This window comes from Typopeltis vanoorti, chromosome 9, assembly GCF_054136105.1.
Source record: "Typopeltis vanoorti isolate ZY-2024b chromosome 9, IOZ_Tvanoo_1.0, whole genome shotgun sequence".
Taxonomy (NCBI): domain Eukaryota; kingdom Metazoa; phylum Arthropoda; class Arachnida; order Uropygi; family Thelyphonidae; genus Typopeltis; species Typopeltis vanoorti.
In genome coordinates this window covers 4,020,835-4,048,305 of record NC_143557.1, presented here as the reverse complement: position 1 = coordinate 4,048,305, position 27,471 = coordinate 4,020,835, and the positions used below count along the sequence as shown (strand labels likewise).

General features: G+C 38.8%; 1 protein-coding gene across 5 annotated transcripts in view; it reads left to right on the top strand.

Annotated features, from left to right (window-relative positions):
* Positions 1–27,471, top strand: part of LOC150102853 (eukaryotic elongation factor 2 kinase-like) — a 389,384-nt gene that overhangs the window by 213,978 nt on the left and 147,935 nt on the right. The gene's annotated exons all lie outside the window — the stretch shown is intronic.

Below are 27,471 nucleotides of genomic sequence, written 5' to 3'. Positions count from 1 at the left end.
GGTAGTATTGATTGCCTCAGCCTGTCCAAAGGTAGTTGGAATCAATGAAACGTGGTTGAATGACAGAAAAAAAAAACTTCTGACAAATAAGAGTAGAAGGGTATAGCATATTTTGGCAAGAAAGGAAGAGTAAATGGGATGGTGAAGTGTTCTTTATGATAAGTGGTGTATTGTGTCCTCTCAGAGAAGAGAATTTGGAGAAAAATGATACTATTAATAGTAAGGGAAAAGAATTTCTGGAATTATTTCACGTCTAGTTGTCTTTGGCAACATGGCCTCCACAGCGCGATTGGAAGCAGGGCCACCATTAAGCTCTATGATTGGAAAAGACCTGCGTTCGATTCTTGCTGATGAGAGATATCTTTATGTTTTGGCCTGGTTGGCTGAGTGGTTAGCGTATCCGCTCTCAGAGAACAGAGAACGTTCGGTATCGAAGTAACTGAAAAGAGAGAGCTAATGGAAATTTAAGGATGCAGACCAGGGAATTTTGTTCTTATGAAGTTTATTTAGTTTTGTGACAGTCAGAAGGATATTAATATTAGATTCTGAAAAGGAATAGTAAAACTGTGAGTCTTTAAACCGGAGGAGTTGAGACTGTCAACAAGTAATTAGTAAATAAAAGATGTTGCAGTCTATGTTCTAAAGGAATGTTCGAGGAAATGCCAATTAGGAAGTTTCATCTGTCTTAAGGACGCTAGATATATTCGTTATTTCTACTGGAAAGGGCGACTTAACTTAGATATGTTGTTTTTGAACTAGTAGAAGAAAATTTTTTTCCCTGGTACAAAATTAGTAAATTGTGTGTCAAACTGAACTGCAAGAGGGAAGAGTATTTATACTTCAGTGAGGAATAATATTGTATACTACATAAGGATAATAAGAAAGGATCACCATGGAAAAGAAGAAGAAATGCTTATATTTTCGGAAAAAGCCCTAACAAAGAAACTGACTTTGAACATTTTTGTTGTTGTGAAAACAAGGTGTTTAGTCTGGTAAACGTGATTAAGTATATGTTAAACAATCCAATAATTGAATGAATCAGAGAATGGATAATTTTAATATTTTTGGATTAAAAAATCTCCAAAGCGTAGATTTATTTTAGAAAGCCTTGGATCCAGTATTTTGTAGTTATGTGACTTTTTTTTTTTTAAAGTGTAAATATTGTTTTAGTTTTATTAAATGTGTATTTTTTTTTTGTATTTGGTCTTGAGTCAGTGATTTTCCAGATTCTAAAAGAAACAATTAAACGTCATTGCACCAATCGGAATTGAATACCCTTGTGTATAACACTTGGAATAAAAAAAAAACAATCTTTATAGAGATAATCTCAAAACAAATTGCGATTAATAATATCTTCTCTGAACAGGAGTATGAGACTTCTGTAGCTGACAGAGTGAGAGGTTGCAGGATGGAGTGCAAACCTGCCATGGAGGGATCCTGTTATATTTAGTGTAGACAGTGTTGTCAACATTCATACCAACAGCTTGGGCAGTCTCTTTAACACTCATACCAAAAGGATGTACAGCAGTTTGAAGTGTGTGATAATGAGCTTTCCAAAGCAGAGAAAAGGCACTAGTCCATGTTGGATGATCTGGGAGAGACTTTATCTTTAGGGCATAAAGAGACAGCTGTTTCTTTCGAAGTGATAGAGCTGGTTCATTTGCTTGAACATAAAGACTTTGAGAGACTTTGAGTGCGAAATGTACCAGAAGCTATCTGTATACCCTGATGATGGATGGAATCCAATCTCTGCAGGTTACTCTGTATTGCAGAACCATAGACTTGAGACCCATAATCCAGCTCTTAATGTATAAGTGCACGATAATGATGGAGCAATGAGGCTCGATCAGCACCCCCCCCCCCCCACTCAGTAAAGGATAGAGTGTGAAGGAGGTTCAAAGTTCTCTTGCACTTTTCTCTTAGTTGACAAATGTGTGCTAGAAATGTAAGTTTTCTGTCAAAGATGAGTCCCAAGAATTTGGCTTCTGTAGCTACTGGAATAACAGTGCGTCCTATTTCTTAATTCAGGATCTGGGTGAAGAGTGCATTTTTGACAGAAGTGTACACAGACAGTTTTTTCTGTTGAAAATCTAAACCCATTACTAAGAGTCCACAGAAAAACATGATCAATTGCTTTCTGAAGTTGTCCTTCAATTAACCTCATGTTACGACAGTGACAGTAAATTGTGAAGTCATCAACATATATAGCATTGTCTACAGTGGGAATAAACTGTTAAGTGATTGAGTTAATTTTAATATCAAAAGTGTCACACTTAAGACAGCCTTGGGGAATACCCTGTTCTTGACGATATGGTCAAGATAGCGTACTTGCCACTCTGACTTGGAAAGTTTGCCTAGATAGAAAGTTTTTAATAAATACAGGAAGGTATCCTTTGAGACCTAGGTTATAGAGGCCTTTTAATATGCCATATCTCCAAGCTGTGTCATAAGCTTTTTCCATGTCAAAGAAAACTGAAACAAGGTGTTCATGTTTCAGAAATGCATCTTTTATAAAAGTTTCTAAACGAACAAATGGGTTAAAGTTGGATGATGTCTATGGAACCCACGTTGTGTATTGGAGGGAAGATTGTTGCTTTCTAAATACCAGAGAAGTCTGGCATTAGCTATTTCCTCTAGTATCTTACAAAGACAGTTGGTCAGAGCAGTGAGTTGATAATCATTTGCTTGTGTTGGTTCTTTTCCTGGTTTTGGGATAGCAACAACAGTTGACTTATGCCAAAAATTTGGTAACTTTTCCCCTGTAAGTATTGTATTGTGTAATAAGAGAAGGAGATCCATAGAAGATGATGGTAGATTTTATCATTTCGTAATGGATGTCATCAGGCCCTACTGCACTAGGGTGAGATAGTAGGAGAGCTCTTTTTAGTGCCTTCTTAACAAATGGCTGATTGTATGACTCAAGAATATTGATAGAAAAATTTAACTTCTGTTTCTCTTGCTGCTCTTTCAGTAATAAAAATTCAGGAGAATATGAAGCTGTTGCTGAGATTGTGGCAAAATTTTCTCCCAAAGTGTCTACAGTAGCTTTGGGATCAGCAATAACACTTCCATTATGGTTTAAGGTAGACAAACAGTGTTCTATATCTGCCTTTCATTTTCTGGATTTTTTCCCATATAATTTTTGGACTGGTCATTTGATTAATTGATGTAGTAAATTGGATCCATGGTTGTTTTTGACTCTGACGTCTCACATAATGTGCTTTAGCTTGAGCATGCTTGAAAGCTATAAAGTTTGATGTGGTGGGGTATCTACAAAATATATCCAATGCTCTGTTTTGATCTTTTTTGGCTGTCTGACATTCTGGATTCCACCAAGGCTTTGGATAGAGTGGAAACCGAGATGATTTTTTCGGGATGGAGGCTGTTGCTGTCTGCACATTGCACTCTGTTATATACTTTACCGCTTCAATGATAGGTGTTTGACTGACTCTGTCAGCATTAAATTTTGAAAGATGAGAAAAAAATGTTCCAGTCAACCTGATCCATTTTCTTCATAGGTATCCATGTGGGTGAACATGGTTCCTGTGAAGACATTGTGCAAAGAACAGGAAAGTGATTGCTTCCATATATGTTCTCTTCAATGTCACCATGTGAGCAGTGGGAGAATGAAATGGGAGCAGATTGTAAGATCAATTGCAGAATATGAATGGGTAGGCATATGGAAGAAAATATTGAGTTTATTCTTTAAAAGGAAGAGGTTATTATTATCACGGATTCTTTCAATGATCTGACCTCTTCTATTAGTGTTGGCTCTACCCCACAGAGTATTGTGACCATTAAAGTCATCTGCCAAAAGTATGGGTTCAGGCAGTTGCAAGATAAGGTTATCAAGATCAGTTTCATTTAACTCAGCACTCGGTAGTAAATAAAGTGAACATACTGTAATAAGAAATCCCAAAATCCCACAGAGAGCCGAATTGCTACTGCTTCCAGAGCAGTATTAAGTTGGACATGATGGAAAGAACTGCCCACTAGGATAGCTATTCCTCCATGAGCAGGACCATCTCCAGTTCTGTCCTTGCATACAACAGTGAAATTCCTAAAGGTCTTTAGTATGTTTCCTGTATACAGAACAGGAACAGAAAGGTTTGTGTTTCTGCAACAAAATCTCGATTTCATCAATATTCTGGCGAAATCCACAACAGTTCTGTTTTAAAAATGTTCCTGTTGTTTTGGTTTTATAGACTTGTCTGGTTTTCAGGAGGTTGAGGGCTTACCTTTGTAAGATTTGTATTTATCAGTTATTTTGGGAAAGTATGGACGGCCAGTGTCCATCTCTTCCACTGGTGGAGTATTCAATATGTCTGATGTGTTAGGGTCAGTTGGTAAGTTTAATTTACTTTCAGAGGGTACCGAAGTATCCATTTTTTTTCTGTGGGAGTGTCTGGTGGTTTATCTTTGAGTGATATCTTATATTTTAAAACATAGATTTAATGACTTAAATATATTTAAACACACACACACACACACACGTGTTCACTAGGCATCTACAGATGCTGTATGGTCACTCTGATGCTTGGTGATGTGCCACACCAGGCCCTGCCATGTAGCCCTGTTGTTTGCTTTTCTGGCTGCCTCAAACTCTCTGAAGATCAGTCACTCCACACACACACACACACACACACACACACACACACACACACACATATCATCCATCCATCCATCTCATTGATGGTCTACCCTTGCCTCTTTTTCCAGGAACTTTACCTTTTTATTACTGTTCTGAGAAGTCATCCTTTCTTTGTGTCCAGAATATTTTAACTTTCTTCTGTCAATATCCTTAAGGAGCCTTAAAGTTCTACTGATCTTTTCTAACACCCATTCATTTGTACAAATGATATCCTCAAATGATATAGGAATGGTATCCTCAACAGCCTTCTGTAACACCACATCTCAAAAGCAGATATCTGTTTATCTGACTTCGTAGGTTCCAAATCTCACATCCATAAGTCGCTGTTGGAAAAACAACTCCATCCAAAATCCTAACTTTGTTCCGATGGAGATAGATCCCATCCTTCAAGATTTTAGCCAGGTCTCTGACTGTTGTTTTAGCCATTCCTAATCTTTTTCTGATGTCTTCTGAACAGCAATTCTTCACATTAATAATGGATCCCAGGTACTCAAACTTGCTGGCTTCCTCAATTCTTTCTCCATTAAGGTACACTTGTTTCTCAAGAGCTTCTCTGTTTGTATTTATTTCCTTTAAGAACCATAATCTTTGTCTTGCTAGGATTGATTTGAAGTCCTCTGTTATTACTGATCTTGTTAACTTTGTCAAGAATTAGTCCTAGTTCTTCCATGTCATTACAAAGCAGTACTGTATCATCAGCATACCTCAGATTACTGATCAATCTACCTCCTATCCTAATTCCTGTCCTGAGCTCATCCAATGCTTCACACATGATGTCCTCTGCATATATACTAAACAAGCGAGGAAAAAGTAAACATCCTTGCCTAACTCCTTTTCCAACTTGAAGCCAGTTAGTCAATCCAACACCTGTTCTTACCGTGGCTTCTTGCTCCTTATACAAGTTGGCTATCAACCTGATAGTGTGTTGAGGAAAACCCATTATTTTCATTACTTCCAACAGTTTCACATGCTCAACACAGTCAAAAGCTTTAGAGTAGTCTAAGAAACACATTACCAGAGGGAGTCTGAATTCTTTATATTTTTTCTGATCTGTCTAAGGCAAAGGATCTATCTCTGGTGCCCTTACCTTTCTTAAAACCTGCTTGTTCCTTGGGCATCTCTGCTTTAACTTTGGCCTCAATCTTATTTAGCATGATCTTCAATAAAATTTTGCTTGCATGAGATATTAACCTAATAGTTCTATAATTCTTGCACACCTTCATATCACCTTTCTTATGTAGCAGTATGAAAACTGACTTCTTCCATTCTCTAGGCCATGATCCTATCTCCCATATCCTTGTAATCAATCTATGGAACACTCTTATCCCTCCGTCCCCTGTTGCCTTAATTAACTCTGCTGGGATTTCATGTGCTTGACTTATGTAGGTGCTATCAGCCTGGTGGGACTTTTAGCCTCAAGCACTAAGTGACGCCACTGGGCATGGTCCTCTGCGACTATCCACCACGTTTCGGTCTCCAGCCCGACAACCTGCAGGTCCTCCACCTTCTGATTCTCCCATCTCCTTCTCGGTCTCCCTGGCGGCCTCCCTGTTCGGGGTTGGGCCTCCCACACTTGTCTTGCAGTCCTTTTGGGGCCCATACGATGCAGGTGCCCCAGCCACTGGAGACGCTGGGCTCACAGCTCCATCAAGATGTCTACCGAGTTGTACATAGCGTGTATTGCAGCATTAGATTGCCTCTTCCAGACCTCCCACACTTGTCTTACAGTCCTTTTGGGGCCCATACGATGCAGGTGCCCCAGCCACTGGAGACGCTGGGCTCGCAGCTCCATCAAGATGTCTACTGAGTTGTACAAAGCGTGTATTGCAGCATTAGACTGCCTCTTCCAGACTCCGTCTGCCATGACCCCCCTCCATAGATATGTCATAGCATTTTGTTCTCAAATACTCTCTCAGGTGGTCTGCTTGCCTCACCATGAGAGTCCACGCTTCAGCACCGTAGAGGAGAACCGGTCTAATCAGAGTCTTGTATAGTCTCACCTTCGTAGTCAAAGACAGTATAAGCGAGGCAAAAAGGGGATGCACTTGGCAATAGGCCACATTCACGGCATTCACCCGATCTTGTTTCATCTGCACTGGAGCCTTATTGGTGTTAAGCTGCTTAATTGCTCTTTCAACTTCATGCCTAAGTGGAGGAGTTTCCAAATCAAAATTTTCCTGGTGAGAGGGCTTCACATTTTCTTTATCCACTCTGCTGTACCATTCCTCATAGTATTCTTTCCATCTGTTTTTGATTTCCAACTCTTCTGTTAGTAATGCTCCATTCCTGTCTTTGATGACATTCAATTTAGGCTTAAACTTGTGCTTTAAGTCACAAACTAAACAAAACATCTTTTTATAATTGTGCCTCCTCATCTGAAACTCTATTCTTCAGATTTATTAGTATAGAACTTTTCCTTGTTCTGCTAGATGGCTCTTCTGACTTCTCTGTGTGTTCTCTTGTATTCTTCAGTCCCTGTGTCTCTTTGTTTTTCCAACCGCCTTCTTTGTATTAGTTCCCATGTTGAATCTGATATCCATGGGTCTCTTGGTCTTCTTATTGGGCCAAGATACTTCTTCGCTGTATGCTATATTATCACCTTGACTCCATCCCAAGCATTTCTGGTGAGTTCTCCTCATTGTTCTCCAAAAAATCATCCAACCGATTTGATGTTTCTTCTGTGAATTCACTAGGAATTACTCTAATATCCAATCTAGTGGGATGTGCCTGATGAAGTTTTTGGAATCTTAGTCTTACTTTGGCTCTTACTAGCTGATGATCTATACCACAATCTGCTCCAGGACAAGTATACACATCAGAGATGCTTGTCTTCCACCACTGGAGAGCCAGGATGTAATCAATCTGGTGCCTTGACCTATCAATGTTAGATTTCCAAGTATAAGTCTGTCGTGGATGTTTCTGGAAGCAGGATCAAATATGCCGCACTCCGGCCTTACTCTTTCCCACTTTTTCATTTAAGTCCCCTAAGATGTACAGTATGTCTCTCCTTGGTAGGCAGTCAAAAACAGTTCGTAAGTTTTCATAGAATTCCTCATTCTCTTCTTCAGGCCTATCCGTGTGGGGTGCATAAACTACCACAATTGATACTGTGGTGGGCTGAGCCTTAAGTCTAATAGAGAATGATATCTTTGCCATAATTTTTTTTGACAAGGGGGTTTTAATCGAGTGGGACCATTTTTGGAGTTGTCTCTAGAGTAAGACCATAGATCATGTGATTGATGTGCTCAACAGAGAGGTAATTGCAATCATAAGGTGCAGGTATGGTGAAATTATCAGATGTTGGAACAGACATAAGTTTTAGTTGTTGCTGTTGGCACTTTCTTAATTGTTAACTTTTCAACATAAGAGGATCTAGGAGCAGGTGTAATGGTGGCTAGCTTTCTTTTTGCATCCTGATGTGTTATGTTTTGCTCTCTTTTCATTTTTTTTATTTCTTTTTCATTTTTCCACTTCTAACATGCACGAGAATAAGCTGGATGATCTGCCTGACAGTTGTCACATTTAGCTTTTTTTTGCACAGCAAGATTTGTTATCATGCTCTTTACCTACCACATCGGGCACAGGTAGTAGAACCATGACAAGCAGTTTGGATATTTCCATATTTCTGACATTTAAAGCCTCTTAGTAAGGAATGTACATTCTAACAGGACAGCTGAGACACACTGCTTTTACAGATGTTGGAGACTTAGGTGTATCAAAGTAAGGATGACATTCTTGGTTGAAACTAGGCGACGATCAATACGTACCAGGATGCACCACACCCATCACTCCTTGATCTTTTAGTTCTGAACATAACTCCTCATTAGGAACATCGAGGTGATCCCATTCTGATAACATTCCTCTACAGGAATTGAGTTTTTTATAGGAGGTGTTACTGTGATTTGTATCGCACCCATTGTCGTTGCTGTCAGTAGTTTCTCGGAATGTTGTCGACAATGTTTCCACAAGGATATCACCAGAACGCAATTTCTTAACAGTATTTGGGAGGTCCTGCCAGACCTTCCAAACCCTTTTGAATAAAGAAGAGTGACATTTTCCCTATTGGTTTTTCACTTGTTGCATGAATGATTAGAAATGTTGATACATTTATACTAGTATCTTATATCTTTTGTTTCTTACTTCTGTTTCCATATTCCATTTCGGTATCTACAGTATCAGTACTTGGTTGGGACTTTGTTAGGGTTCCTGAAATGTTTGAGGATGAAGGATTCATGCTCAAGGAGTTTTTGATTTTGCACTAGAGTTTCCCACCCACCACGGAACCACAATTGGACACCTGCTGACTGGTTAGCAGTAACTGCATTCAGGAGTGGAACACCAGGGCTTCTCAGGACGCTATACCGGCACTACAGCAATCTTAGGATCCTGACCCTAGACCATGGGGTGAGAATCTTACTGCAACACCATTGACCCTTGCAGTCAGGCCCACAAGCCAAATGATCCTGGCTGGGATATCCAGGACCACCCATCTTGCCGAAGCAGGGACTAAAGTAGTGCAAGACTACCACGATCTCCCCTTTCCAGATGTCCATGGGGTTCATCGCATGGTAATCATGGCAGCAGGGTGTTGGATCCCAGTGAAGGTGGTCTGGAAAAAAGGATAGTGAAACAGACGCAGGAGAAGTAGGGCAAAGAATGTGGGAAGAAAAGGAATGAAAAGTGTCAGTACCATCACTGGGAGGACCCCCCCCCTCCACCACAAACAGGTGCCCCACATAGAGGGAGTTTAGCTATGGGAAAGGTATCCATGAAGTGGAATGGTGTAAGATGGCACTATTCCATAAGAGTTGCGATGGTGGTAGTAGAATAGAGTTCTCAAACTAGACACCAATTTGTATTTCTTCTGTAGTTAAGATTTTGAAGAGATTAGTGAAAGTTCACAAGGGTGATTGTCATTGGATTGCTGAGAGATATTTAGTTGTTTCTAGTTGATGTTGAATCTGAGAAGGATTTTTATAATAGAGCTAATGTTGATGGTGGGTCACTGAAGGAGGAGGGGGTGTCAGTTTAATGCACCAGAATGCAAGATATTGATACTTGGCATCTGTTAATGGAAAGTTGAGTACTCTCCTGGTGTTACAGGAGGAAGTGGAGGGAAAACAAGAATTCTTGGGAAGATCGATAAAAAAACTTGAAGGTGAGGGAACATATCGTGAAGGTGGAAAAGGTAATCTAGAGAATTGCTCCATTGCTGAGAGAGATAAGAGTGGCAATTGTATAAAGCCCTGATCAGACATCATCTAAATTATTGTGCCCAGGATACAAGATGTGAAGAGGATACTGAGAAGGGTATAGAAGCAGAGGACAAAAATTATATCAGGACCGTACACAGTCAGTTATGAGAATAGACTAAGGGTATGTAGATTGCAGAGTTTGGTGGATGGAAGACGAAGAGGTTATTTGATTCTAAGATTTAAACTAGTGAGCAGCATTTACATGATTTGATTAGGCAGATCTTTCATATGATAGAATAGAGAGAGCAAGTGCTAGGAACCATCCCTGGAAGTTATAAAAGTTGGCAGTGAATAAGAAGATTAGAAGTGGCTTTTTTGCATGGAGGATGGTAAAATTGTGGAATGCATTGCTTAATATGGTGGTGAGAGTATAAATGAGTTTAAGAATGGTAGGGTGGATTTTATATTGTCCAAGATGAGCTCCCATGATGAGTCTTGAAATTCCATGGAGTATTAAAATAATAACATTTGGAGTCTGACTTAAATTGCTCTTTCCTATACTGATCTGGAGTTCTGAGTGATGTTGGGAAAATTCCCAATGAAATTTTATCCAGTCAGGGATTACAAACTTCCAGTGAAATTGCAGATTTTGGAGGTTGCATGTTCATATCATCTAAGGACACTCATTTTTCTTGCTGAAGTCCTCCCCCATTGAATGGATATCTGTTGTATTCTCATTTCTTTATTGTACTCAATTTACAAGGTTAAATAATGGAAGTAAAAGACAATTGGTATGAGCATTGAACCCACTCATAAACTTAATAAGTAATCTCAAATGAAATTGAATATCATTAAGTTCATTTCAGACGAATTATGGAGAAAAAAATGAATATCATTAAAAATCATTACGGTGATCAAGTCATTGCACTCATTCAGGATGATGTTGCATTAAAGATCATTTTAAATTAGTTGATTCATTTAAATCCACTATTATAAATGTTTTAACTTTTTCTTAATTTATTTGTCATTTACCGTGATTTTTTTTTTTTTTAATCCCAGCTCTTAACATTTACGTTATAAACATTTCTAGATTATACAGTAAACTTCTGTTGTATGCTATCAGCTTTGGAGTCCAGTCTGACTTTTGTAAGTTTTGACTTATGAATGGCCATCTGGAACACAACTATAAGTCCAGAAATGCCATCTATATTATTAACCATCACATCACACAATTGAGAGAATATAAGTTGCAGAGCCTTGTGAATAGGATGAAGAGGGATATGAATGAGACATATAAGCTAATCAGGGGTTTATCAGGTTGACATGGAAGAAATTTTTCATAGAATGGGAGAAGCGGGGTGGGGGGGGGGAAGGGAGACGAGAACATTGCTGGAAACTGTATAAGGAGGGTATGAGAAGAGGTGTGAAGAGCAGGTTCTTTATATGGCGAGTGGTTGGTGAGTGGAATGCATTGCCTGAGTTTGTTGTGAATGTAGACACATTGAACCAATTTAAAGCATGGTTGAATGAGCATTGTGTGCAATATTGTGCACCTCCCACAATGAGTCTGACTCCATGGATGTCATGCAATAATATATGCTTGCAGAACCTTTAACATAAATAGTGCCATGTGTAGTCAAAGAAGATGAATCTTTTATCAGCCATTCTTAACAAAAGGACTGAAAGATACATATGTGTAGTAGTTGTATCACATTACCAAGATGTATTTTCTATCACAACAAATATCAAGCTTTAAAGCTTGGTATTTGTTGTGGTAGAAAATACATCTTTACAAATAACATAGGGTTAGAAGCATTTCAGAAAAAATAGACATCAAGACTACCTTCAAACCCCCGACAAAATTAAAAAATTTACTCAGTTCTTCCAAAGATCCACTTCCATACCTGGCCTGCCCAGGGGTTTATAAAATCCAATGTAACCTATCCTACATAGGGGACACACAATCCTAATCAGAAAAGATGAACACAACAAATTAAATACCTCCATTATGGTAAAACAGGCCTATCAGACCATGCACTCCAAACATACCATAGAATTGTCTAGAAAGACACCAAGTCCCTACACTGCATCAAAACCTGGTTTGAGAGAAAATTCAAAGAAGCCTGTGAAATGCTGAGACTATCCAAACCTGAACAAAAATGACAGATTAATCATTCCAAGAATGTAGAGGCCCCATCTGCAACCCTTATAGCAACCAGAACAAGCCCAGAAGAAAATCTCAATATGAGAGGACTTTAGAAATGTTTAATGTAGTTCTGTTTTTAATTAATTTATTTAATAAAAAACAGAACTACATTAAACATATCAAAAGTCCTCTCATAAATATTTTCTGTGTTTATTTTTTATTTATTTTAATTAAAATTAAAATTTATTTTTATATTTATCGATTTTTGAAATTTAATTTTAACCTATAATTTTTTTAAAATTTAATATTATTTTAGTTTTTCTGCAAGAGGTCAGGCTAGATAAAAGATAAGCAGTTAGATTCATTTTACCTTTGTAAAGTGCAGTGGCATGTAGCTTGTACCTTATACATATGTATTTTCCTGATGATGACCTCAATAAAAAGATCAAAATATTGAATGTTACTTTCCTAATATTAAGTAAAGTAATTATTTTAACACATGTGTTGTCTCCATAAATTCTTAACTATGAATGCTGACCACCATGTAATCTTAAAAGAATGAGTAAGGTAATGAACAATCAATTAATTCCTAGAGTTTATCGCTTGCAGAACCTTCAACATAAACAGTGCTGCCATGTGTAGTCAAAGAAAATTAATCTTTTATCAGTCATTCTCATTAGAGGAAAAAAAAGGAAGGATTAGAAGATTGTATAAGTGTCTTTCCCCATAAGAGTGCTAATGGTGTAGAATAGAATGTTATTCTTTGTACGTCATTCTATTCTGTATGGTGTAGAATAGAATGTTACTGGAGTGCTTGTGTTGAGGAACAATTGGGTTTGAATGTATCAATAAAGCAATGCAAGACTGTGAATGAGATTATATTGAGGGTTGATGCAAACAATGCGATTGGCAGTGTGAATGAGATCTGAGGTTAATGTATTACAGCGTAGTAAAGTATGAGAAGGAAGGTAGTGAGCATATTGCTCAGATATAATGCAAAATTGAGGAGGAGAGCAGCAGTAATGGACATAATAGTGAAAATGTGTTGAAAGAGAGGCCTGGAATATGTGGATGCTTTATTGCATTTAAAGAAAGAAGAGAGCTGTACACAAAAGGGCTGCATTTGAACATGAAAGGAATCAGGCATCTAGATAGATTGTTATTCTTTGGGTAAGTATTAGGACAAGGACGCTAAAGTTGGCACAGTGGATGATAGAAGATGGCCTCTTGTGGAGATAGTTGTCTGGGAGAATGCAGTGCAGAGTCAAATGAAGTGAATAATAAGTATAGAAATATTGAAAATGTATTGATGTCAGGAATGAATTTGTAGTGTTGATAGCCTCAGCCTGTCCTAAGATTATTGGAATCATTGAAATGTGGTGATAGAAGATGTCCTTACAAGAATTGATATAGAAGGTTATAGCATATTTCAGTAAGACAAGAAGGATAAATGAGGCAGAGTGTTATTTATAATAAGTGGTAAGTTGCATCTTCTTGAAGTAGAGAATGTGGATGGTAATGGCTCTGGTTTGGAGAACATGGTATGAAGTGGAGGTGGACAGGACATGATATTTAGATAAAAGTTTGGTATACAAACTTTTATCTAAATATCATGTCCTATAGATACAAAGTGAGTAATCATTGAGCAAGTGCTATAGATTTTACTCCTATGGACTTTAACTATAGCAGTATAAATTGGGAAGAGGAAAGGATTTACCGTAGTAAGGGAATAGAATTTTTGGAATTCTGCAGTAACAAATGTCTTAAGTGATATGTAGTAGATGAAGAATAAGAGTGTTTGATTTGGTCCTAACATCAGAGATTTGGTCCTAACACATGTAGAACTATCATGAAGAAAGTAATTTATGTGGAATTATTATATGGGTCAGGAGGAGTTAGAAAGCTCAATGCAAGAGACTCATTATTCACACAACACCTGTCATACCTCTCCTTGAACCTTCAGTTTGTTCCAATGAAGTACTCAGAATCACCTCTGCAGTCTATTCCAACTATTCAGAACTCCAAGCAAAAAATCTAGTCCTAAAATAACAGAGAACCACAGACCTGCCACAATCTTTGTCATCACCCTATTTGGATCATCTTCCTCCTCTACATCCTCTCAGTATTCAGGTGACCAAATCTGCATACAAGATGAGGGTTGAAGGGGAATAATTACCTCTAGGATTTGTTTGTTTTTAAAAACTGATTTTTTGGATAAATTTATAAAATTCGAAAACTGGTTTTAGATACTAGAATTAATATGTAAAAATTAATTATTTAATTAAAAGCATTAACATTTTGACTTGAAACCGATGTATATGTTACAAATGAGGAATCAGAAGATGATGTAATTCTCTTGATCTAGATAACAACTGTGGATTCCCTATGTTCTCTGACAATTACTAACAATTTCCCAAATTTGAAATATTTGCAAATTTTTAGAAAATCTCCCATAAGAGTAATTTATTAAAAAAGGGTGGCACACCATTTGGCAACTCCCATTGGTAGAGATGATCTGCTAAAGCTTCTGCCTGGTATTTCAACTTGGGCCTGGGCTCCCACTGAAGAGACCTCAATAAAGGTCGAAACTAGTCTAGGTAGTGGCCCTTCCCTTAATGCATAACATTAGACATATCCACAAGGAGATGTGTTTTGCATTATAGGAGATACTGAGACAGGAGTGTTGGTAGCTTGCTCCACCTTTGCAACGAGTTGCCCTAGTGTTGTACCACCTTACCCCAGTCCTGAAGATACTTTCAGGCGCAAACTTCGTTTGCTCACACTTGGATAAAGGATTAAACTAAATTTATTATACTCTAACCAAGTGAAAAATAAACTTTCAACAGCTTTAGCCATCATTGCAGTATGTCCTCCGAACTTGCTAACAATGCTGTAGGGGGTAACCTTTTGTTCTCTCCCTTCCTGCCATGTACTGAAGAATTCTTTAGTGTCAACCCCATAACACCTCAATAAGTTATGCCTCTATTATATACTCTCTCTCTCTCTCTTTTTTTTTGTCTGTCAGCTAGTTTTTGACGCCCACAGACCTTTAGTCTACTGTCATAGAGATCCATAGATAAATTAAAGATGCCAATAAATTATATTCTTGGTTTAATATTTTATCCATCGCAATATATCTTCTGAACTTCTACTCCCTGCTCATAACCACTGGTCACAAATTTCCTGCAGTTCAGTTCCATCTATATAGCACACAGCTTGTGATCTCTTTGCAACATGAATGCAAGTTAGCCAGTCTCACACAGAGATGGCAGGGTTTTCCTCTCAGAAACTCAGTTTTTTTTTTTTATCCTGCAAACAGGCAAACTGGTCAAAAGAACAAGCACAATTTACAGATATTCATGACTTATAACAACACCACAAACACTTTTATCAACAAAGATGTTTTATTAACGCTAATATTTCGCTGATTTTCAACTCGGCATCATCAGAGCACAACACACATGTAAACGCGACAGCGAGTGAGTGAAACAATATAATTGCAAAAGACAAAAGATCTAAAGTCCTATTTTTGGCACCCTCTAAAAAAAAAAAAAAAAAAAAAACAGCAGTTATCCAGGAGTTTTTCTTAGGATAACCGTCTCCCAAATTTTTGGCAAATTAATGCAGCCATATTTGTTAAGGTTGGGAGAATTCTTCAAAGCCATTGCTGACTCAAAAAATAATCTTTCAGATCTATAACGACTCCTAAATAGCACATTCGTTTTCCTCCATCTAATCCTGTGTGAAAGAGTGTCCAAAGTGTGGTCTGCCAGTCCCAACTTGCCATAGTAATAGTAGCGAATGTATCTTTCATGTTCTTCCAGGCGGATGTTCACTGATCTTCCTGTTTGCCCATAATAGGCCAAGTCACAGTCACATGGAACTTCATACACTCCTGGGTGTGCTAAAGGGTGAAGTTTATCCTTTGGCGAGCGGATCAGCGTTGCCAGCTTGACATGAGGTTTGAAGGTGGTGCGAAGGCCATGTTTCAACAATACTTTGGCTATCTTTTTAGCGCCCTCTAACGCGAGAAAAAAAAAAACACCTTATTAAAACACCCCGTATTTATGGATTACCAAAAATCCACAAAACTAATATTCCCCTTCGCCCCATAGTTGATAGCATAAATAGTCCCACATATAAACTGGCCCGGCATTTAGCTAAGTCGCTTTCCCCTCTTACTGGCAACTCCTCTACTTTTGTAAAAAATACAATCCATTTCAAAACACTGGTTACAAATCTAATCCAAAAAAATGCAGACATAATGGTTAGTTTCGATGTCACCTCCCTATTTACCAATGTACCATTTATAGACACTTGATTTCCCCCAGATATTTTTGAATTATTTCAATTTACCATGAATGCAGGTTACTTTACATGGGGGGGGGGATTTCTACAAACAGATTAATGGTACTGCTATGGGTTCCCACCTCTCTCCCCCGTTAGCAAATTTTTACATGAAACACTTTGAAAACAAAGTACTTACCACAGCTACATACAAGCCACAAGTGTGGTTGCGCTATGTAGATGATGTGTTTGCCATCTGGCCCCATGGACAAGACGCTTTGGATGCTTTTGTCACCTACCTAAACAGCCAACCCCCCCAAATTTCACTTCACAGTAGAAAAAGAATCAAATAACTGTTTACCATTTATTGACACATTAGTCACCCGCCTTTCAGATGGATCACTATCTTTTTCTATTTACAGAAAGCCCACACACACAGGAAGATACCTACATAAACAATCACATCATCATCCAGTCCAACAGTACGGCATTTTAAAAACACTTACACACAGAGCCAGAGCCATTTGTTCTAACGATACAGCTCTGACCACTGAACTCCACTACCTGCGCCATACGTTCTTAGCCAACGGCTACAATCCCTACAAAATAGATAAAATATTACATAGGCCCATTACTCGGCCATCCCCTAATACACAAGAATACAACATGACTATTTCTATTCCCAGAGGTACATCGGAAAAGATAGCCAAAGTATTGTTGAAACATGGCCTTCGCACCACCTTCAAACCTCATGTCAAGCTGGCAACGCTGATCCGCTCGCCGAAGGATAAACTTCACCCTTTAGCACACCCAGGAGTGTATGAAGTTCCATGTGACTGTGACTTGGCCTATTATGGGCAAATAGGAAGATCAGTGAACATCTGCCTGGAAGAACATGAAAGATACATTCGCTACTATTACTATGGCAAGTCGGGACTGGCAGACCATGCTTTGGACACTCTTTCACACAGGATTAGATGGAGGAAAACGAATGTGCTATTTAGGAGTCATTATAGATCTGAAAGATTATTTTCTGACTCAGCAATGGCTTTGAAGAATTCTCCCAACCTTAACAAATATGGTTGCATTAATTTGCCAAAAATTTGGGAGACGGTTATCCTAAGAAAAACTCCTGGATAACTGCTGTTTTTTTTTTTTTTTTTTTTTTAGAGGGTGCCAAAAATAGGACTTTAGATCTTTTGTCTTTTGCAATTATATTGTTTCACTCACTCACTGTCGCGTTTACATGTGTTGTGCTCTGATGATGCTGAGTTGAAAATCAGCGAAATATTAGCGTTGATGAACATCTTTGTTGATAAAAGTGTTTGTTGTGTTGTTAATACCGTGAAAAAAATAAGTCATGAATAACCATCAACGCCTAAGCTTATCTGTTAGAACAATTTACAGATATAATACATTGACCTCATAGCCTTAGTTGTTTTATCTGTAAATCCAAAACAACCAATCTTCTTTCCACGTGCTTTTACCTTACACTTGGCCACATTAAACTGGTAGCCATTGACCTTTATACATTTAAGTCATCCTGCAGAATCGCTACTTCATCATCGTTGATTATTGCTTTTCACAGTTTTTCATTATCAGCATAACTGAATATTTCCCCTTAAATATTATTATTATTACCCCAAGACCTAATGGAGTCAGACTCATCTGGGAGGTCCTTTTATCACCCACACAGCTCATCATACCGTGCCTTGAACACATTCATACTCCTTGCAGACACCACACTCTCAGGCAAGGCATTCTAATCATGTACAACTCTGCACGAAAAAAAACCTGCCTCTCACTCCCCTACTCACACCCTCTTTATACAGTTTCCAGGGATGACCTCTGGTTCTCCCCCGATCTCCCACTATTTTCTGTAGAACTTCTCTGGTATTGATCCTATAACAACCCCCTTACCAACTTGCAGGTCTCTATCATATCTCCCCCTCTTCCTCCTGTCCACCAGACTCTGCAAATTTACATCTTCTCAATCTTTCCTCATACCCAACACTCCAGAGGTCAGAAACTACCTTAGTCGATCGCCTTTGGACCATTTCTGACATCTCTTCATCCTTCTGAAAACCAGGTGACCAAATCTGGGCACAATAGTCCATGTGTGGCCTAATCAAAGCTTTATACAACGAAACAAAAATCTGCCTACTTCTACACGTCAGTGTCCTCATCATCATTCCCAGAAGCCTTTGTGTTGTCTTCACAATTTTGGCTATGTGTCCCCTAAATTTCAGATCCTTATCCACTACCACCCTCAGATCTCTTATTTCTTCCACCTCCAACAATATATCCTCACCAAGCATAAATTCTGCATTCCATCTTTGTTTTCCAAATTTTAAAACCTTACATTTTGCAACATTGAACTCGCATCCCCATTTCTTTGCCCAATCACTCGATTTATTCAAGTCTTATAAGGCCATAACATCTTCACCACCCTTCATGGTTCGTCCCAACTTTGCATCATCTGCAAACAACTGAATATCTCTATCCAAATCTTCACCTATATCATTAATATACAAGTTAAACAGTAATGGCTCCAAAACACCCTGAGGCATTCCACTAGTGACTTTCCTGGATAGCTCCTACATCATTGATATACAAGTTAAGCAGCAGAGGACTTGTACTGAGCCTTGCAGTACACCACTGGTCACCTGTCTTCTTCTGGACTCAGCATATCCATACACACCACCCTTTGATACATGTCCATCAGCTACCCTTTAATCCGAATTGCCGGCTTCATATCCATCTGCATTTGCTTCACTTTATGCAACAGTTCTGTGTGGAATCCTGCCAAATGCATTTGTTAAGTCTAGCAGTATTACTGAGTAGCCATTTCCTTCATCTGCCCACATTGATGTTTCTTTATATGAATGCTAGAAGTATCAGGAATAAAGAGAATGAATTGGTGGTTATTATAAGACAATCAACTATAATAATAGTCTGAGCTTGCCTGGTTGGCTAAGTAGCCGCCTTTCTGTTCTCCAACTAGGAAGTTTGAATCCTGCTTTGGGCATAGACGTTTGTGATTATCTTTAGGCGGTAGATGAATTTCATTACATTGTGTGAGACATCATGCCAGTTATGAATTGAAGTGCCTTGAAAAATTTCCAGTTATGGTCAAGAGTAGGGTTTCTGGACTATGTATAAAATGAATAAAATTATAACAAATACACACACACATATGTATATATGTGTGACATTAATTAAAAAATAAATAAAAAACAAACATTCTTAACCTACCCACACATTTACATAAAAACCTTTCATGGGGAGTTTCTTAAGGGGGGAAAACATCAACTTCTTGATTCCATGGGAGGAAGAATTGAAGGAAAAGATATTTGATGTATGGGAGCTTGTCAGGAAATATGTGTCCATACCAATGGCATTCGAGTGAAAAAATTCATATTGCATTCAAGTGAAAAAAAATCGCACAATTTGATGGTAGAATAAATGACTAAGGAAATTGGAACTCATTTGCAGTGGGAATGTAAATGGTATAGTAAAGAAGACAAAATAGGAATGTTGTTATTATTACTATGTAACACCACCAGGGAGTCCAAAGAGTTATCATGGGAGGGCACCTACTCTAAAACTCTGTCTCCACCACTAAATCCACCATCATCTACACCAATGCCATCTACCGCCCATCATCACCACTAGTATTTTCACAATTGCAAACATCCATGCCCATGCAGGATTTGAACCTGCAGCCTTTTCTCAGGAGAGCAGATATGCTGCCCACTCGGCCAATCAGGCCAGCATACAAGAAGAGACTACAATATGAATACAAGGAGAGACTACCAGCAATATGATTCAGGGAAAATCCTCAAGCATTCCTTCATTATGTTGAAATCGAAAAGTGTTTACATTGCAATCCAAGAATATTCTGAGAAGTGACTGTGGGCAAATGACTTAACAAATGGAAATGAGGATCAACTGACTAATTCAGATGCTCAGGGGATAGGTTAATCTTTAATGTTCACTTTATTGGGGTATTTCATCTTGGGAAAAAGCAGGTTTTATTCTTAGAGAAATGGGAAAAGTTGAAAGCTTAATGTCAAAATCCAAATGTATGGTGATGTATGATGCTATGCATTATACATCTCCTGAAGGAGATGGGCTTTGCATTAAGGGTAAATATTAAGAATAGTGATCAGAGCTTATTCCAACTTTATCACGAGTTTCCTTGACTTGTACTACTACTTTACGGGTCACTTAGACTTGCATTACGTGCAAGCGCAAACTTGACTTATTTGTCTGTTTGCTTACTTGGGAAATGGAGTTAAAACCAGGTTTAAAAAAAAAAATAGCTTGGTATCTTTAACATATACCCAAGATAAAAAAACTTTCTACATCTATCTCTCATCCTGAGATTTTTATTTTATTTAATAAGACCTTTTGGTAACTTGTTTTGGTAAAATACTTATAAGCTCTGTACTACTTACCTTAGTATTTCTAGCCTGGCTCCCACTGATGAGACCTCAATAAAGGTCGATACCGGTCTGAGTAGTTGTCCCTTGCCTCTAATGCATAGCATCATACATCTCCTCAAGGAGATTGCTTTGCATTAAGGGTAAATATTAAGAATAGTGATCAGAGCTTATTCCAACTTTACCTTGTACGAGTTGTTTTGACTTGTACTACTTTACGGGTCACTTAGACTTGCATTACGTGCAGGCGCAAACTTGACTTATTTGTCTGTTTGCTTGCTTGGGAGTAAAAACCAGGTTTAAAATAGCTTGGTATCTTTAACATATATTATACCCAAGGTAAAAAATTTTCTACTCTTATTTCAGTTATCTGCTTGCCTTTTATAATAAAGTAATGATAGCAATTGACAAGGAAAGGCATATGCCCTTATGTTTTTAGATTTGGCAAAGGAATTGGACAAGAGACTATATGATAAGTTGATATTTAAGTTGCAATATGGTATTACATATCAGGTTAGTGAACTAGATTGGAAATGTGCTGCATGACAGATATCAGAATTGTGTACTGGTAAGCAGTATCAAGGAAAATGAAGACCAATAGTGGACTTCCACAGCGTTTGGTTCCGGGACTTTTACTGTTTAAATTTTGTCAGTGATATTGTCACTGAGTGTAGGTAGATATTCAGATGCTTGTAGATGTGGATAATGATTAAGTCTTTGGTGAATTGTCTATTGAAGAATGCAGCTGTGAAAGGCTATCTGCTAAGTGCTTCTGTATTCTTATTTTAAAATTGCTTTTTTTCTTTTACCAGTTTCTACCTTTCCACTTCAATCTCTGTGTTGGTGTTTCTGATGTTGCTGCGTTCTATTCCATTGTGTCTTGCTATGAACCAGCTTCTTTCTTTATACTGGTCTTTCAACTTTTTTCTTTTGGAGAAGGCCGTTCCTTTCCCCATTCAATCATATTCTGTTTTACTGCTTGTTTGAATTTTAACCACGCATTCCAATTTGACCCAGAGGGTGTGGAGTTTGGTTGAAAAGATATTATTTAGGCCTCCAAGGAGTCAAAAGACTCATCGCGGGAGGTCCTTCCTAGGAAACACAAAGTCTATCATATCACTCCTTAAACTCATTGACCGTTTTCGCTCTCACCACTCTATCAGGCAATGCATTCCATGTTTCAACCACCCTCCATGCAAAGAAACCACTCCTCACCCTCTTGCTCACAGTTTCCTTTTGTAACTTCCAGGGATGGCCGCTTGTCATCACTCCTTCCCACTGTTCAACCAAGCAAAAGAACTCCCCAGTGTCCACCCTGTAACCACCTCTTAACAGTTTAAAAGTCTCAATAATATCACCTCTCCTTCTATATACCAAACTCTGCAGTCCACATTCATTGAGCTGATCCTCAATAACTGACATTGTACAATCCTGAAACCATCTTTGTTATCCACCTTTGTACCCTTTCCACAGTTAATTTATCCCTTTCAAATCCTTGGAACCAAATCTGAGAACAATAGTCGAAGTGTGGTCTGATCAGAGTCTTATACAACGGAATGATAACTCTTTTATCTCTGCAGGTCAGTGTCTTTCTCATTATTGCAGCAATCCTCTGTGTTACCTTCACCACCTTTGCAATATGTCCCCTAAATTTCAGGTTTCTATCCATCAACTCCAGATCTTTTGGCTCCCCTACTTCCTCCAATAGAGTATGCAGCATCCCATCAATGTGTCCCAAACTTCAAGACCTTACATTTTGCTGCATTAATTAAACTGATACTCTCCATACATTTGGCCATCTGTCTAGTTTATTCAAATCCTCTTGCAGGGCTACAACATCTGCACTATTACTAATAACCCTTCCCAGCTTCGCATCATCCACAAACAACAGATTATCCCCTTGCAATCCACTGACAATGTCATTTATATAAAGGTTAAACAATATACAGTATGTTCCAGTACTGAGCCCTGTGGGACCCCACTTGTAACCCTCTGCCTCATTGAAACTGCCCCACCATACACAACTCTCTGATGCCTATCGGACAGCCAATCCTGAATCCAGTTGACCATCCTGACATTCAAACCCATGTGCTGCAACTTAAATATCAGCTTATCATGTGGCACCCTGTCAAATGCCTTCATATTATTATTATTGTTCCGGAAAACTCCAAGGAGTCGACAGACTCATCGAGGGAAGCCCTAACATCATGTCTGGAACAACTATTCAACATTCACACAGTATCTATCATATGTTGCCTTGAACTCATTCTCGGTTGTAGCACCCACAACAGACTCTGGAAGCTTATTCCACTCATTCACCACTCTCCAAGTAAAAAACCTAGCTCTAACACCCTTGTCAACCATGCTCTTGCCCAGCTTCCATGCATGGCCCCTAGTCCTCCCACCACCAGTCATATTTTCAAAAATATCTTCTGGATCAATCTTATAAAAACTCTTCAGTAATTTGAATGTCTCAATCATATCACCCCTCCTTCCCCTATCGTCCAATTTCTGCAACCCACAAATCTTCAACCTATTCTCATAAGGTTCATTCCACAGACCTGCTATCATCTTGGTCACTCGTCTCTGGACCCTCTCCATTTCCTCCCCATCACGAAGAAACCCTGGTGCCCATAACTGGGCACAGAAGTCTAGAAGGGGTCTTATCAAGGCTCGATACAGAGGAACAACAACTTGTTTGTCTCTGCATGTTAAAGTATTTTTCAGAAGCCAAGTGATTTGGTGAGCTGTTTTAGTCACTTTTGCAATGTGCCCCCCTAAACTTCAACTCCCTATCCACCAGCACTCCCAAATCCCTGGCCTCATCAGTCTCCTGGAGTATGGTTCCACCAATGCGATATACTGCTGCTATTCTTTTCACACCAAAGTGCATAACTTTACACTTTGCCACATTAAACTGACATCCATTTTTCCTAGCCCAGTCCTCCAAACTATCCAAATCATCCTGTAAAATTTTGACATCCTGTGCACTCACAATTGCTCTACCCAACTTTGCATCATCAGCAAACAAGTGAACACTTCCTCTCAAATCCTTTCCAATATCATTGATGAACAAATTGAAAAGCAGTGGTCCAAGAACAGAGCCCTGCGGCACTCCACTAGCCACAAGACGTCTTTTTGACTCCACTGCTGAATAAACCACTCACTGGTATCTCTCCTTCAACCACCCTCCTATCCATCTCACCAAACCTATATCCATCCCCATCTGCTCCAGTTTACTGATTAGGGTTCCATGTGGTATCCTGTCAAAGGCCTTGGCAAGGTCCAGTAGTATCACTGTAAACCCACTACCCCTATCCAGTTCAGCCGTCACTGTGTTATAAAACGTGAGCAAGTTACTGAGGCATGAGCTACCCTTCACAAAACCATGTTGTCCCCCATACAACATCCCATTTTCATCTATCCAATCCTGTATTGTTTTCTTGACTAATTTCTCTAAGACCTTGACAATGATTCCTGATATGCTAATCGGTCGGTAATTTACAACAGCAGTCTTGGAACCACCTTTATGCAGTGGTACTATTTTCCCCTCCTTCCACCCGCTCGGGACTAACCCAGACCCGAGACTCAAATTAAACAAAATGGTCAAGGGTACTGACAATTCTTTAGCTGCTTCTCATACTACACGAGCTGGTATACCATCCAATCCCACAGATGTATTGACATTGAGGTTATGCAATAGACTACTCACCTCCACTTCATTCACCACAATTCCCGTATAATCTACTGGTTTATTCGTTTCTGCAATGTGCAATATACTCATCATATGGTAGGGAGGTATCATCAGTTACCTCCCTACCATTGGCATTCTTTAAAATCATTCTGCCATATACATTTTTCCCTTTTTCCTTTTACTTGCAACATATCGAAAAAACTGTTTAGGATTCTCTTTAGCCTGCATGGCCAATGTTCTTTCGTAATCCTTTTTTGCTTTCTTACCACACTCGTCACCCTTCTGGCCTGCGCTTTATACCGTTCATGTGCCTGCCGGTCACCTTTCTCCTTAAATTCCCTCCATAGTTGTTTCTTTTTTTGCAGCTCAAGCTTAATGGTGTTATTCATCCATTTAACCCCTACTTGATTTATTATTCGGACTCTATGTATACAGTCAGCCATTGCTTCATGCAAGCACTTCTTTACTACCTCCCATGCACTATCAACTTCTAGTCCTTGCAGTTGTACATGCCATGGCACTGAGCCAATCAAAATCCTAAGCTTGTCATACTTTCCAGCCCGATAATTCCACATGTACCCTGTCTTAATTGAAAATTCTACACCTTTAGCCACCTCTCAAGTCAAGACCCTATGATCACTCTCACCGGTTGGTGGCAATGTGGTCATATTTGTTACAGCCAAATCCTCAGATGTAATTACTAGGTCAAGCACTCTCTGACCCCTAGTATTTTCCATTACATGCTGTCGCAGATAGTTATCCCTTAATAACCGCATAAAATCCATTTCCTTCCTCCCATGTGTCCTCTCCTCACTCCAATCAATGCGACCACAGTTGAAATTTCCCATAATAATCACCCTCCTTCCACTCATTTCTTCTAGTTGCTTGTGCGTACTGTCACCACCATCTTTTCCATCACCTGGTCTATAGCAGCACCCAATTGTATATTTAGTTCTGCTAGCCACAATCTCGCACCAAATGGCCTCAAATGTGCTCTTTTCTCTATCCTGCAATTCAACTTCTATTCTCCTTGGCTGCAGTTCATCAGCTATTATCAATAACACTCCTCCTCCCATTTTATTCTCTCTGTCATTCCTGAACACACTATACCCATCACATTCAATCCCACTAGCTATATCATCTACAGTCAGCCATGTTTCACTAATACCAATAACCTGTGGTCTGGAAGTGCCAACCATGGCCAAAAACTCTTCCTTCTTGTTCCTAATACTCCTAGTATTAGTGTACATGAATTTAACACCCCCATTTGCCCCAACCCTACCTTGATGCCTTATATTAACTATCCCACTCTGGTTTGTTGTCCTTATTTGCTCTAGCATATTATATTCATTCTTACATTCAACTGCCTCCCTAAGGACTGTATATCTACTCCCCCCCCCCCCCCTTAACAAATCTAGTTTCCCTGAATTTGCACATCCACTGCATTCAGCAACACTTTCTCAAGTCTTCTTACACCATAACCATTCAAATGCAAGCCATCCATCTTATATAGATCCTTTCGCCCATCAAACTCACTCCACACGTCCACAAATTTCACACCACTCGTCATACATAACCCACGCATAAAGTCATTCGCAATTATGGCCCTCCTTATAAACATTTCACTGTCATACCGTGGCATAAGACTAATCATTCTAACTCTCTCACTCTTTTCTTTTGCTACCTCAAACAATTCATTCAGGTCTTCTATCATTTCCATTTTATCTCCTTTCAAATCATTCGTACCTGCCACAACAATCATTTCTTTCACCCTTTCCTTTTGCTCTCTAATAGACTCAGTTACATCCTTTATGGTCGCACCAGGTTGGTACAAGTTTGTCAAATCCTCTACTAACACACCTCGTACTAACGAATCTCCATACAGCACTCTATCCTTCATTTTGTTCATGTTCACATTCATACGTCTATTTTTCCTGTCATACCTTTTATTATTGGTTGGTTCATTCAGTCGACTTTTGTTCATGCACTCTAGCTACTGTTTTGCCCTTTCTATCGCACCATTCAACAACGCAATCTCACTCAGTGCATCTATCTCATCTTTTTTATTCTCTGAGAAACCATTAATACTATCATTCACACTTTCTACATTCACACTCTCATAATTCTCATGTACAACCTTGCCGTTTCTTGTCATTTCGCTATTTTCTTCATTCTGAAGTTTGATAAAAATATCACACTCACGATCCGAAATATACTGCAATTCCTCATTCTCCTCACATTTTCTACACACATTCAATCCTTTATTATCATCTATCCACACTCCGACAGCACTCCTCAAAGGGTACATTTCACAGCTAGTACACTGACTCATTTCTTTCATAATGCCAAGAAAATAGCAGTATATGCCTTTCCCTCATCTACTGCTCTTGCAACTTTATTTTTAATGGCTAGCATATTACTAAAACGAGCGTGTCTTCACAAATTCATGTTGACTGTCACAGATAACATTACCCTCATCTGCCTAATGCTGTATACTGTCCCTCAGTAATTTCTCCAAGATCTTAAAATCTACTGATGACACACAAAGGAGCTGTCAGTTCTTCAGCACATTACTCAAAATCTCAAAACTCATGGTGAAATACCATCCTGTCCCACAGCTTTACTGACATCCAGAATACTCATATTTGGAACACACTTTCTCCTCCTGCACCTCTAAACCTCAAACCTGCACTATCCCTCTAGTATTAAAATTTACTCCTCCTGGATGAAATACACCAATAAATTGTTCATTGAACAATTCCACTATGTCCTTTGTGTCAGTCACTCTATTCCCATTTTTATCCCACATTGTCATTCTTCGACAATCATTTCTCCTCCTACTGGCCACATAGCTAAAAAAAATTCCCAAGGATTTTCTTTGGATCTTAGGGCCAATCTCTTCTCATATTCCAGTTTCACCTTCCTTACCATATTAGTCACTCTCCTGGCCTGTGTCTTATATTCTTCATGCATCTTCTCTTCACCTGTCTCTTTATATCTCTTCCATAGCCTCTTTTTTGCATGCAGTTCCTGTTTAATATTGTTTGTCATCC